This window comes from Podarcis erhardii (genome assembly GCF_964252035.2).
Source record: "Podarcis erhardii genome assembly, chromosome: 13".
In the NCBI taxonomy this organism is placed as follows: domain Eukaryota; kingdom Metazoa; phylum Chordata; class Lepidosauria; order Squamata; family Lacertidae; genus Podarcis; species Podarcis erhardii.
This window is the reverse complement of record NC_138502.1, coordinates 33,126,085-33,140,280: the sequence shown is the minus strand read 5'-3', so window position 1 is coordinate 33,140,280 and position 14,196 is coordinate 33,126,085.

Sequence of the window (14,196 nt, the reverse complement as noted above, 5' to 3'; positions counted from 1 at the left end):
GTGATTGATCTGATTCCAGGTTAAATGTTCTTTTTCAAAGACTTCTTGGCTTTAAAAGCATTAGGGCTCCCAGGCTAATAAAGGGAAGACGGCAGGGGGAATAAAAATTGGGGCCATTCATGAAAAGGGGGGTGGTAGTGTGGGGGGGGGAGCTGCTGTTGGAGGACCCATTTTCTGTGGAACCCTTTTTCTGTGGCATGAATCACCGGATAGTATGAACTCAATTAGTTCAGACAGGAGGCTGGAGATAAATCACGGTCCCATTAGAGAAGCTCAAGAGGTTAATTTATGGCTTTCAAGGCAGGCTTGGCTGGCTGCTTGCATCCCCTACACATTTTGCTTCTCAGAGATAGCTTCGTTTCTATTTTATCTCGGCTATTTTCAGCAAAGACATTGGCCATGGTGGTGGGTCGACTCACCATTAAGCGTGGGTGTGTTTACAGTGGCGTTCCTGGTGGGACCACTGCTGAATGCTCTCCTCCCTGCTCCCAGCCAGGAGGCAGTGATGGCCACGAATTTGGAAGACCCTGATGTTGGGAAAGATGGAGGGCACAAGGAGAAGGGGATGACAGAGGACAAGATGTTTGGATAGTGTTCTCGAAGCTACCAGCATGAGTTTGACCAAACTGCGGGAGGCAGTGGAAGACAGGAGTGCCTGGCGTGCTCTGGTCCATGGGGTCACGAAGAGTCGGACACGACTAAACAACTAAACAACAACAACAAAAGGGGATTGGACAAATTCATGGCAGAGAGGGCTACCAACAGCAACAGTACTAGCCATGACAGCTGTGCCCTTACCTCCACAGCTGGAGGCAGCAATAATAATAATAATAATAATAGTATTATAATAATTTATTATTTATACCCTGGCCATCTGGCTGGGTTTCCCCAGCCACTCTGGGCGGCTTCCAACAGAATATTAAAATACAATAGTCTATTAAACATTAAAAGCTTCCCTAAACAGGGCTGCCTTCAGATGTCTGCTAAAAGTCTGGTAGTTGTTTTTCATTTTGACATCTGGTGGGAGGGCGTTCCACAGGGCAGGTGCCACTACCGAGAAGGCCGTCTGCCTGGTTCCCTGTAACTTGGCTTCTCGCAGTGAGGGAACCGCCGGAAGGCCCTTGGCGCTGGACCTCAGCGTCCGGGTAGAAGGATGAGGGTGGAGATGCTCCTTCAGGTATACTGGGCTGAGGCCGTTTAGGGCTTTAAAGGTCAGCACCAACACTTTGAATTGTGCTTGGCAACGTACTGGGAGCCAGTGTAGGTCTTTCAGTGCTTGCAAATACCAGCTGCTGGGAACCACAGGAGGGGAGAGGGCTCTCGTCCTCATGACCTGCTCAGTGGTTTCCCCCAGGCCACTGTGAGATCAGGATGCTGGACTAGGTAGGCCACTGGCCTGACTCAGCAGGCTATTCTTATTCCATCAACGGTGTCTCTGAAAATTTTTACACATCACTTGGGAAGACAGGCGAACTAATGCCAGTGTACTGGAAGAAGCAAAGATCACCAGTGTCGAAGCAATGACTCTTCAACACCAACTTTGTTGGATTGGTCATGTTGTGCGGATGCCTGGTGATTGTCTTCCAAAGCAACTATTGTATTCCGAACTTAAAAATGGAAAGCGTAATGCTGGTGGTCAACAAAAGAGGTTCAAAGACTCTCTCAAGGCAAATCTAAAAAAATGTAGTATAAACACCGACAACTGGGAAACACTGGCCTGTGAGCACTCCAATTGGAGAACAGCCTTTACCAAAGGTGTCATGGGTTCTGAAGACGCTTGAGCTCAGGACAAAAGGAAGAAGCATGCTAAGAGGAAGGCGCGCTTGGCAAACCCTCACCGTGATCAACTCCTGCCCGGAAGCCTATGTCCCCACTGTGGAAGGACGTGTGGATCCAGAATTGGCCTCTACAGTCACTTACGGACTCACTGTTAAAACCATGTTTATGGAAGACAATCTTACTTGGCCACAAGTGGTCGCCGAAGAAGAAGACATGTTGCCAAGAGTTCATTGTTGAATTGTTCGTTGATTCGATGTATTTATAGCCTGCCTACCTCCGAAATTGGGATTCTAGGCAGCTTACAATTTATTTTATTTTATTTTTTAAACCATCATAAAATACAGGAACAGAGGAAGCCGCCTTGTACAGAATAGCTTTGCTCCCCATCCCTAGGAAAACGGGGTCACCCCATTTGGAGGGGAAAGTGTCCCCTGTCCCATTTGCACTTCAAACAGGATGATTCTCCCCCCCCCCCCTTATTCGAGCTCAGCTGGCCCAAAATGGTGTCTGTGTCACTGTTGGTAGCTTGGGCCCAAACCATATTGGGCTTCATAGGTCAAGACCAGCACTTTGAACTGTACCTGGAAATGGGCTGGTAGCTAGTGAAGCTGTTTCAAGAGGGGACTAACATGTTCCCAGTAGCCAGACTCAGTCAGCAGTCTGGCCACAACATTTTGGTTTACTGCTGTTGCCCTGAGTTGCTTGGTAAAAGCAGCAGAAATGGTTTGGGAGTAGAATGGAGCCTCTTATTGCAATTAAGCAATTAACCAACAACTTGCAAAACACAGAATTCATATATATAATTGATGAAGTGCAATTAACCCGCACAATTAAAATACACAATAAAACATTTCCTTCAGAACGTTAGCATTAGCACACACACACAATTAAAATGTGCAATAGAACTCTAGATCGTGGAGCAGAAAATCAGTCCGAGGGCTGAGTTTTTATTTGGGTTGAAGGAAACAAGCTATTAGGATGCTGTGGTTAAGGACACTTCCAGATACAAGGGGCTGGACAGTCACAGCCTACATAGGGACTCGGTTTGGACTACATAGGGACTCATCCAAGCAGACAAAATGGACATTGGTACATGCATTTACATGCCACCCCATTTTCCCCATGCAGAGCTCCTGTCACCCATCACAAACACCCAGGATAATGCTTCCCTGCAGGAAGTCAATGCAGCCTTTGCTAAATGGTTGTTGCTCTGTCCAATTTTAATAAACCTCGTGAGATTTCTTTGTGTCAGGTGACGTTATGTTGCTTTTGAAAGCCAAGGGGAAGAAAGGATGGATGATGAAGTCCAGCCATCCCTGGGAAGCGATTTTAATGAGACGCTTGGAGAACAGAGGAAGGAACAGGAAGGTGGCCCATGTTCTGCACAGCTGTGATGGGATAATGGAAACCCAACTTGGCAAGGGCCTATATCGTTATTTGTGCTTGCGAGAGGGAAGCCTCTGACTGGCTGAGCTGCTGAGGTGGCACGGAAGGTTCACAAACACTCTTGACTGCTCAGGCAAAGTTTGAAATCAGAGTGTGTGAAATCCAACTTCTCTGGGGAAAGAGAACATTGCAAGTATGGCTGGGATTAAAATATAACACTGTGGTTTTGTGGGGCAGGCTGAATACTGGGAAAGGATCCTGGGAGGGAAGTGAAAGGGTAGGTTCTCAAAACCTCCTCAGGCCAATGGTCCATCTCATAGTATTCTCACAGTGGTCACCCAGATACTTCTGGGACACCAACAAGTAGGACCCGAGGACAAAACACTCCTCTCTCCTGTGGTCTCCAGCAACTGGTATTCAGAAGCATACTTCCCTGCTTGTCTATGCCCTGAATCTCCCACCATTCAGCTTCACTGAATGACTCTGGGCCCTCTCTCTTCTTATGAGAGAAGAAGGAAAACCTCTCCTTATTTACTTCCTCAACACCATGCATACTTATAGACTTGTCTTCTATCATGTCCCCCCCCCCTTACTTGTCTTCCCCCCCACAAACTAAAAAGGCCCAGATGTTCTAACCTTTCCTCCAGCTCCCTTGATCATTTTGGTTGCCCTAAATTTTAACATTAAGGAACTGTTCCATGAAATAAGGAACAGGTGGTAGTGGGTCTAGATGAAAGAAGTGGCTTGGCGAGCAGAAAAGCTGGTAGGTTAACTTCTAGAGATGCTCAGGGGTTGAGGTCCTCCAGGCTGACTCGGGAACGTTTCTGCTAGTCCCCAAAATTGTGAGGGCAGGCTGGGGTTCCTTACAGGGCATCTAAACCTGCTCAGAGACATTCTCACGTTTATTCCAAAATGGCGTCCTTGTCATGAAATAGATTCTATAGCTGGGCCCTAGCTGAAATGAAGCCCCAGAGATGTAGAGGCTTACTTGGGCATAGAGCAAAGATGAGGAACCTCTAGCCTTCAAGATGTCACTGCACAATAACCCCCATCATCCTTGACCATTGGCCATGATGGTTGAAGCTGATAGGCGTTGGCAGCTGTGGTGGATTTCTTCAATGATCCCACCTTTGTGATGTTTGAAATGACTTTACTTGGTCAAAGGTAAAGTCCCACAGGCCTATAAATTACACAGGCTTATATAGAGGTGTTCCTTTGCCTTAGCTTTTCACACATGTAGAAATTAAGTCACGTTCTCAGAGGGAAAGCATTCCTGCATTATCAGAGCTGGATGCCTGATTCAGCAAGAAGAACTGAGTGCCGACCCACTGTGAGACTAGCTCAAGGCTGAGCTTTTTTGAGCAGACATTCCTGACACATTATGAATAAGCACATTCTCCTAGCAATATCCGTTCACACTCTCTTTTACAGCATGCACATCTCTTCACATGTAGGTTATCAAAGCATTTCCTATAATTTTCTCATCTTGTCATGTAGAGCACAGCTACATAGCAGATGACATGGAGCAGTTTCCCAAACTTGGGTCTCCAGATGTTTTGAGACTACAGTTTCCATCATCCCTGACCACTGGTCCCGCTGGCTAGGGATGATGGGAGTGTTACGATATGAAAGCAACGCAGCTGCAAACTGGTAGCTTGAAAACATCACATGATGGGGCTGACTGTGGGAAAGAATGTGACAGTCAGTTCACAGGGCGATTCACCGAAATTTGCTCAGAGTGTAATATGAGACCTTCCTGTTGTGTTTGTAAAGGAAGTCTTTGTCGCTTGCTGAAGTCTGAAGTGATCGGACATGTTTTCTGTAGTGCTGCAAAGTCAAAAATAAAGAGATGTAAATAGATTTCTGGTTATCTCCTTTCCCTGCTAGGGAAGCAAGGAGGGAGGGGGTGTGCATTTCCCACGCCGGGAAATGTCGCCTATCGAGACCTATCCTGGAATTGCGGGGATTGCAGCCAGGGAGGTCACCGGTAAACAAGCCAGGAGTCTGGGAGAGTTGCCAATCTCTCCCGAGAAGGCTTGTTTTCCAACAGGGAGTTGTAGTCCGACAACAGCTGGAGACCCCAGTTTGGGAAACCCTGATATAGAATAATCTGTCAGGAGCTCAACTTAGACTCAAGTAGGACCATGGTAGAGACACATGCCCGACTGGCATGTTCTCTCCCTCCTGGTCAATCGTTCGGGAGCTTCAAAAGCTTTCTTCAGCCCGAACATCACAGCGACTGATGCCAAGCGACACCAGCACACTTAGGGATCTGCAGAGTTTACGCATCATGCATAACATACCTCAGCAACTCAGCATTTTGGCTAATCTACTTTATTTACATATAAACACACACGGAGCACTGCAACATGGCTCCCTCTCTCTCTGGCATCAGACAGCAAAGAGAAAAAGACCAAAGGACAGTAGTCCCACTTCACGGAACACAGTAACACAAACATCCTGTCTCCGTCACTTCCCACTCTGTGGAGTCAAAACATACACCGTCATGTGATAGACAAAAATCCCATGACTGCAATCACGGAGCAGGAATTCTAACATAACCTTCACCAGCCTGGTGCCTTCCAAATGCTTTGTGCTAGAACTCATGAGCATGCTGTCTGGGCTTTATGGGAGCTATAGTTGAAAAACAAACAAACCTGGAGGCTGGCATATTGACAAAAATGGAAAGAGCCCATGCGCCCAACATGCTGCCTGTCTGTAGGTGCACCAGCGCATGCACAGCCTTCTGCTTCTCCCTCATTCTGCGAGATCCAAGGCCTCTGCCCTTTTAGCAAGGCAACATCGTGCCTTGCAAACAAGAGGCGTGATGTGACATACTTTCCTAAGAATGGAGGTTTTGTTTTTGTTTTTAAAGGCATTGCCTTAGAGGAATACACTTGGCTCATTCCCACCCCCACCCATGTTGTTCTCCCTGTTGCTTCTCTTGGGAAAGGAGGCCCAGTGGCAAATCAGGAAAGCAGGCTGTGCTAATATTTGAGTAGCCCTGGTGAGAGAGGCCCGATTCTCCTCCTGGTCGTCTGCTCCCATCCCCAGCGTGGCCCCGACATCCTGGCTTTCACCTGGCCATCAACAGCTGCAACCTAGGAGATGCCACTGTGATTTAAGGCCTGGGCAATGACCTCTGTTAGCAGCCACTGTGTGGAATGTGTTTCAGACACTCTCGCTGGTATCAACACCTGGCTGTCCTCCCTCGGTCCCCACTCTGTGATTTCCTCGTCCAACTGGCCATTCCTGTTCCTGTGCGATAAGACTGGATCCATTTGTTCTGCCGGAGGGAGCTGAATTGAGCTTTTCTTCCCCAGGAGATGGGATTTGCTTCAATACAATCTGACAAGTTTCTTGCATTTAGTCATTGCATACCCGCCAACATTTCTCCGATGAAAATAGGGATGTCCTATTCAATAATAATAATAATAATAATAATAATATCCCCCATCCATCTGACTGCGTTGCGCCAGCCACTCTGGACAGCTTCCAACATATATAAAAACATTTTAAAAATTAAACATTTTTAAAATACTTCCCTACACAATGCTGCTTTCAGATGTCTTCTAAAGGCTGTATAGTTACTTATCTACTTGGCTGAAGGAGTCACATAACTCCATACCCTCCAACACTTCTCTGGTGCAAATAGGGACATCCTAGGGAAAAGCAGGACATCCCAGGATCAAATCAGAAACTGGGATGGTTTCCATAAATCTGGGAATGTCCTTGGAAAATAGGGACACTTGGAGGGTCTGCCATCGCACTATATAAGTTTTCTTCCTAGCCTGGGCACAACTGGTGGTGATTCATGGAGCGAGTTCCTCAACAACATCCTTCGTATCCTTGTTCATGGAGTTTAGAGCAGGCAGTGACAGCATGAGGCTAAAGGGCCTCAGGGGTGGCGGTGGACCCCTTTCCTTGGCGTCGACCTTGGCAGCTGCCCAGCAATGCCGACTCTGATGGTGCTCCCAGAACAAAACAGCTCCAGGTTTGATAGGGGCACAGGCAAAGCTGCCTCAGGTGGGCGCTCTCCCCAGTTGGAGGAATCTGGCAGGTCCACCTGGCAGCAGTGGCAGCGCTCCAAAGAATGTTCTGGGCCACAGTAGCACATCCTTCAAGTCTTCCCGTTTTCCAGGGAGAGTCCCAGATTGACAGAAGCTATCCCTGTTTCTGATTTGATGCTGGAATGTCCCACTTTTCCTTAGGACATCCTTATTTTCATTGTAGAAGTTGGAGGGCATGAGTTATGTGACCCCTGAGCCAAAGAGATAAGTAACTTATACAACCTTTAGAAAACATCTGAAGACATATAGGGAAGTTTTTTAAAAATGCTTTTTGGCTGAGGCAGCCCAGTCAGATGCGTGGGCTGTTGTTGTTGTTGTTGTTGTTGTTGTTGTTGTTGTTGTTGTTGTTGTTGTTGTTATCATTGAATTTTTTTAATGTAATTGAATTTTTTAAATTTAATTGTTGATTAAATTTTGTTTTAATCAACTTGTTTTTATTATTGGTTGTTGGCTGCCCTGAGCCCGGTCTTGACTGGGGAGGGCGGGGTATAAATAAAATTTATTATTATTAATAGGACATCCCTATTTTCATTGGAGAAATGTTGGAAGGTATGCAGTAGGTGACTGCCTCTAGCCGCCATTTTTATTTTCCAGAGTGCACCGGGGTGATGACATTTCGGGAAATCAAAATGGCCGCTATAGTATTCTACCCAGGACTTCGTGCTCAGATTTTCAGGTCTTTTGTTTTCATGACAGATTCTGCCAGTGGGCCCTCCCAGCCTGCTGCTGCTGCCCCCACTGCTTCCCAAGGACACTGGGTGCTGGCACTGAACCAGGCCCCAGCGCATGGAGACGGCAGCAAATACGCATATGTACACACCCCTCTCGTTACCAGTCCGTCAACCCCTCACCAAGTGTTTTTGGCTGCCCTGCTTAGAGGCCAAAGATTATCTCCATTTCGCAGATGAGGCAAGCTGGCATTTTGACACAATGTGGCTATTTGTGGACGGCCGCCTTTCCCGGTGGGTGACTAAGCAGCGGCACCCTTTTCATGGCACAAGCGACAAAAGATTCACAGTCCCTGCTAATGGCTGGCGCATGGAACAGATTACAGATCTCCTTGTGCGGAATAGGCCACCGTGGCTCTGCTTTAGCTCTCCCATGGCAGAGGCTGATTCTTCTTGGCACCAGGCAATGGGGCTTCTAGTGCGAGCATCACAGTGACGCGTGTGCAGCTGTTTTCCTTCCTTTCGCTCTTTCTTTCTTTCTTTCTTTCTTTCTTTCTTTCTGCTGTTCTCAGAAGCGCACAATATCTATAACGGCCTCCTCCTTCTCCCCCTTCTTTCACCTTTTGAAAAGCATGGGGAACAGCTGCAAGAAGGGAGACCCTTTCACATGCACTTAATTTGAAATCAGGCAATTGGGGGGGGGGATTTTTTTTTAATGCATACTTGAGCCATGCAGGTTACAAGACAGAAAGGGGAAATGCCCAGGCCTTTTTTTCAACTGGAACTCACCGGAACCCAGTTCTGGCACCTCTCAGGTGGGCGCCATTGCCATTACAGCGGTACCTCGGGTTACATACACTTCAGGTTACAGACGCTTCAGGTTACAGACTCCGCTAACCCAGAAATAGTACCTCGGGTTAAGAACTTTGCTTCAGGATGAGAACAGAAATCGCGCGGCGGCAGCAGTGGGAGGCCCCATTAGCTAAAGTGGTACCTCAGGTTAAGAACGGTTTCAGGTAAAGAACGGACCTGCGGAACGAATTAAGTACTTAACCCGAGGTACTACTGTATAAGAGAATAAGGGAAGCGTTCATGGTGAGTTCCGGCACCTCTTTTTTCTAGAAAAATAGCACTGGAAACAACCACATGGTGCCTGTATTTATAAATTCCCAGGGAGTAAACAGACTGAAGTTTTTAAATGGGAGCACTACGAACTGCTCGGACGTTAAGCATTTCCAAGAGGGCACAGGGACCCGCACCCTTCAAGAATACCTGCCTTGTTTCATCCCAGGGCAATGGAGGGAACAGCCCTTCAGACCTGAACATAAGCCCATTCCATCCGATTTCCTGGAGATATTTTAAAGCAAAGCTTGTGACGATGTTGCACACTAGATATGCTGCATCTGAATTGTGTATGTGTGATCTGATTCTGTATTAAGTTCAGGAACTGGGAACTGGGAATTAAAAGGTAAAAAAGGTAAAGGGACCCCTGACCATTAGGTCCAGTCGTGGCCGACTCTGGGGTTGCGGCACTCATCTCGCTTTATTGGCCGAGGGAGCCGGCGTACAGCTTCTGGGTCATGTGGCCAGCATGACTAAACCACTTCTGGCGAACCAGAGCAGCGCACGGAAACACCGTTTACCTTCCCGCCAGAGTGGTACCTATTGATCTACTTGCACTTTGACATGCTTTCGAACTGCTAGGTTGGCAGGAGCAGGGACCGAACAACGGGAACTCACCCCATTGCGGGGATTCGAACCGCCAACCTTCTGATCGGCAAGTCTTAGGCTCTGTGGTTTAACCCACTGTGGACAGCATTAAATTCTCTTCCATCCCTGCTTGGGGCCAGGAAATCAGAACATAAGAAGTGCCGGTGATCCTTCTAGCTCTGCATCCTGTTCTTACAGTGGCTGGCTGGATGCCTATAGGAAGCCTACAAGCCTACTTAGCCCTACTATAAATTGCAGCCAGTTTCTCCAGGACAGGCATAGGCAAACTCGCCCCCCCCCCTCAGATGTTTTGGGACTACAACTCCCAGCATCCCTAGCCAACAGGACCAGTGGTCAGGGATGATGGGAGTTGTAGTTCCAAAACATCTGGAGGGCCAAGTTTGCCTATACTTCCTCCAGGACCTTGCTGTGACACCATGGGTGTTTGGCCTTAGCTACAAGAGCTATCCATGGTCCTGAAGCCACACCTTGACCTCCATCCAAAGTGCCAACAATTGCCCTGCCCTAGGAACCAGGAACTACTGATCTCCCCTTGCCTGGACCTTGGTACTGCAGCAGATTATGGCACAGAGGGGTTGAAGGGACAAGAAAGGCGAGCGAAGGCTTATTTCACCTTTAGGGTGAGGGGGGAAATGTGAAGAATAACAAGCACTCCATGCTACTTGTGGGGAAGGGCCATAGGTCGGTGGTAGAGCACTGGTTTCGCGTGCAGAAAGACACACATTCAGTGCTCAACACCTCCAGGAGGCTAGGAGCAGAGGCAACAACTCCTAGGGGCAGAGGTGTCTTCAGCCCCCTCAATATTTTTAGGGTCAATATTGAGGGGGCAGAGGAGGCCGAGCGTGGAGTCGAGCACAGTGCAGTGTCGGTGGCAGGCTCCTCCTGAGTGCGAGAGAGGAGAGCCACAGCCATCAAAGCTGCATTGTGCTGGGCTCCGCACTCAGCCTCCTCCTGAGAATGCGTGTTCGACGTGCACCGCCCGTGTGATGTCACAGGCAAGTGGTGCTTCCCCCCTCCCCCCCATCTTGAGCCCAAGTCTGTGCCTCTGCCAGGGCCACATTTAGGTCTGATGAGGCCCTAAGCTACTGGAGGTAACAGGGCCCTTTATATGTCCAGCTGTCCTTTGTCAACAACATATTGTTGCTGTTTTTTGTGTTGAATATGTGCTATATGTTAATTTATGGACCTAATAGGTATCTAAAGCCATTTGCACATAACAAAATATGTACATCATAGGAGCCTACACAACACAAACCACTGTTGCTGTATGTAGGTTTTATTTTATTTGTTTTTTATCTTATATTTTGGAAATGTACATCCAGGGTTTTTTTCCTTTAAAAAATTTGGGGGGGGGCCAAGAGAGTGGGGCCCTAAGCTATAGCTTGTTTAGGTTATATGTAAATCCGACACTGGTAAACCCCTGCTTGAAGTTCCCTATGAAAAGGATTGACCATGAAACCACTCTGAGAATTAACTCTGTAAGGGCAGTAGGGGTTTCCCAATGACTCTCAGCACAACTTAACAAACTACAGCTCCCAGAATTCTTTGAGGGAAGCCCTGGCTGTTTAAAGTGGTATCAGAACGTTTTAATATGCAGTGTGAATGTGGGCCTGACTTAGCCATAACCAGCCCTGTACTGTTTCCAAAATCTAGTAAAGCACACATAAACCGTTGTTGTTTAGAAATCCTTAAGAACGTTTAATACCAAGTTTGAGCTCACAATGGATAGGATTGTTCTTGCTGGAGAACAGCTGCACAGCCCAAACATATTTCAGCAATATTTAAGGCCAAACTAGTTGCAATGCCAGAAGATGTGGGATTAGGATAGCCCTTCATTTAAAATATATGTATCAAGAGCAGAGCAGGGCAGGTGAGAATTGAATTGTGACTGTGGTGTTGCAGGAAGGCTTTTTAAAAACTCACCACCAGCAGCAGCTTAAATCACTGGCATGAAATGTTACTTGCCTTGTGGGAAAAGCATATAATACAAGTCTCTGGATGCCTTCCCTTCTGGGGCAAATAGCTGCAGAGGGAAACTTAAATCAAGAGAACTGTGCAAAGAGGGAAGGCAGCAGTATAGTCCCAGGGCAATTCTGGGGCCTGCACAGCTGCTAGTCATTTTTAAAGGGGAAACGGCGCAGGAGATCCTGATCGAAGTCTCCCCTTCCATCCCCATCTCCAGTTTGCTCCTTTGTTTCTTGCTCGACGGATGTGCAGGGATTAGAGTTGAGAACACATTCTGCAGACCTTCCAAGTGTCCCTATTTTCCAGGGACAGTCCCGGATTTACAGAAGCCATCCCAGTTTCTGATTTGATCCCGGAATGCCCCACATTTCATTTGGATGTATATAAGTTGGAAGCTGCCCAGAGTGGCTGGGGCAACCCAGTCAGATGGGCAGGATAATAATAATAACAATAACAATAACAATAACAATAACAATAACAATAACAATAACAATAATAATAATAATAATAATAATAATAATAATGGAATAGGGTAAAGGTAAAGGGACCCCTGACTATTAGGTCCAGTCGTGACCAACTCTGGGGTTGCGGCACTCATCTCGCTTTATTGGCCGAGGGAGCTGGCGTACAGCTTCCGGGTCATGTGGCCGGCAGGACTAAGCCGCTTCTGGCGAACCAGAGCAGCGCACGGAAACACCGTTTACCTTCCCACCAGAGCAGTACCTATTTATCTACTTGCACTTTCACATGCTTTCGAACTGCTAGGTTGGCAGGAGCAGGGACCGAGCGACGGGAGCTCACCCCATCGTGGGGAGTCAAACGGGCAGTCATCTTTGAGAATTCCTGGAGAACAGGCAAAGTCCCGGCAGACTGGAGGAGGGCAAATGTTGTCCCTATTTTCAAAAGGGGGGAAAGAGAGGACCCAAATAATTACCGCCCAGTCAGTCTGACATCAATACCAGGGAAGATTCTGGAGCAGATCATTAAGCAAACAGTCTGTGAGCACCTAGAAAGGAATGCTGTGATCACCAATAGTCAGCATGGATTTCTGAAAAATAAGTCATGTCAGACTAACCTGATCTCGTTTTTTGACAGAATTACAAGCCTGGTAGATGAAGGGAACGCAGTGGATGTAGCCTACCTTGATTTCAGCAAGGCATTTGACAAGGTGCCCCATGATATTCTTGTAAAGAAGCTGGTAAAATGCGGGCTTGACTATGCTACCACTCAGTGGATTTGTAACTGGCTGACTGACCGAACCCAAAGGGTGCTCATCAATGGTTCCTCTTCATCCTGGAGAAGAGTGACTAGTGGGGTGCCACAGGGTTCTGTCTTGGGCCCGGTCTTATTCAACATCTTTATCAACGACTTGGATGATGGACTCAAGGGCATCCTGATCAAATTTGCAGATGACACCAAACTGGGAGGGGTGGCTAACACCCCAGAGGACAGGATCACAGTTCAAAATGACCTTGACAGATTAGAGAACTGGGCCAAAACAAACAAGATGAATTTTAACAGGGAGAAATGTAAAGTATTGCACTTGGGCAAAAAAAATGAGAGGCACAAATACAAGATGGGTGACACCTGGCTTGAGAGCAGTACATGTGAAAAGGATCTAGGAGTCTTGCTTGACCACAAACTTGACATGAGCCAACAGTGTGACACGGCAGTTAAAAAAGCCAATGCAATTCTGGGCTGCATCAATAGGAGTATTGCATCTAGATCAAGGGAAGTAATAGTGCCACTGTATTCTGCTCTGGTCAGACCTCACCTGGAGTACTGTGTCCAGTTCTGGGCACCACAGTTCAAGAAGGACACTGACAAACTGGAACGGGTCCAGAGGAGGGCAACCAAAATGGTCGAAGGCCTGGAAACGATGCCTTATGAAGAACGGCTAAGGGAGCTGGGCATGTTTAGCCTGGAGAAGAGGAGGTTAAGGGGTGATATGATAGCCATGTTCAAATATATAAAAGGATGTCACATAGAGGAGGGAGAAAGGTTGTTTTCTGTTGCTCCAGAGAAGCAGACACGGAGCAATGGTTCCAAACTGCAAGAAAAAAGATTCCACCTAAACATTAGGAAGAACTTCCTGACAGTAAGAGCTGTTCGACAGTGGAATTTGCTGCCAAGGAGTGTGGTGGAGTCTCCTTCTTTGGAGGTCTTTAAGCAGAGGCTTGACAACCATATGTCAGGAGTGCTCTGATGGTGTTTCCTGCTTGGCAGGGGTTTGGACTCGATGGCCCTTGTGGTCTCTTCCAATTCTATGATTCTATGATTCTATGAAACCGCCAACCTTCTGATCGGCAAGTCCTAGGCTCAGTGGTTTAACCCACAGCGCCACCCGCGTCCCACCAATAATAATAGAATAGGATGTCCCTATTCCCATAATCAAAAACTATGGTTTGGCATTATGCAAATAAGCCTCTTGGGTTAGCGATTCATCCTTCCTTCATCCAGTCCCTTAGTTCCTGCTTGAAGTAGCAGGCTGAAGAGCATACTTGTGAGAAGATATATGTGAAATGGCCAGCTGGAAGGTCTTCTCCTGAGTAAACAAGCACCCAGTGTGCCATTTGAAGCAGGAAGTGGGCTTCTTC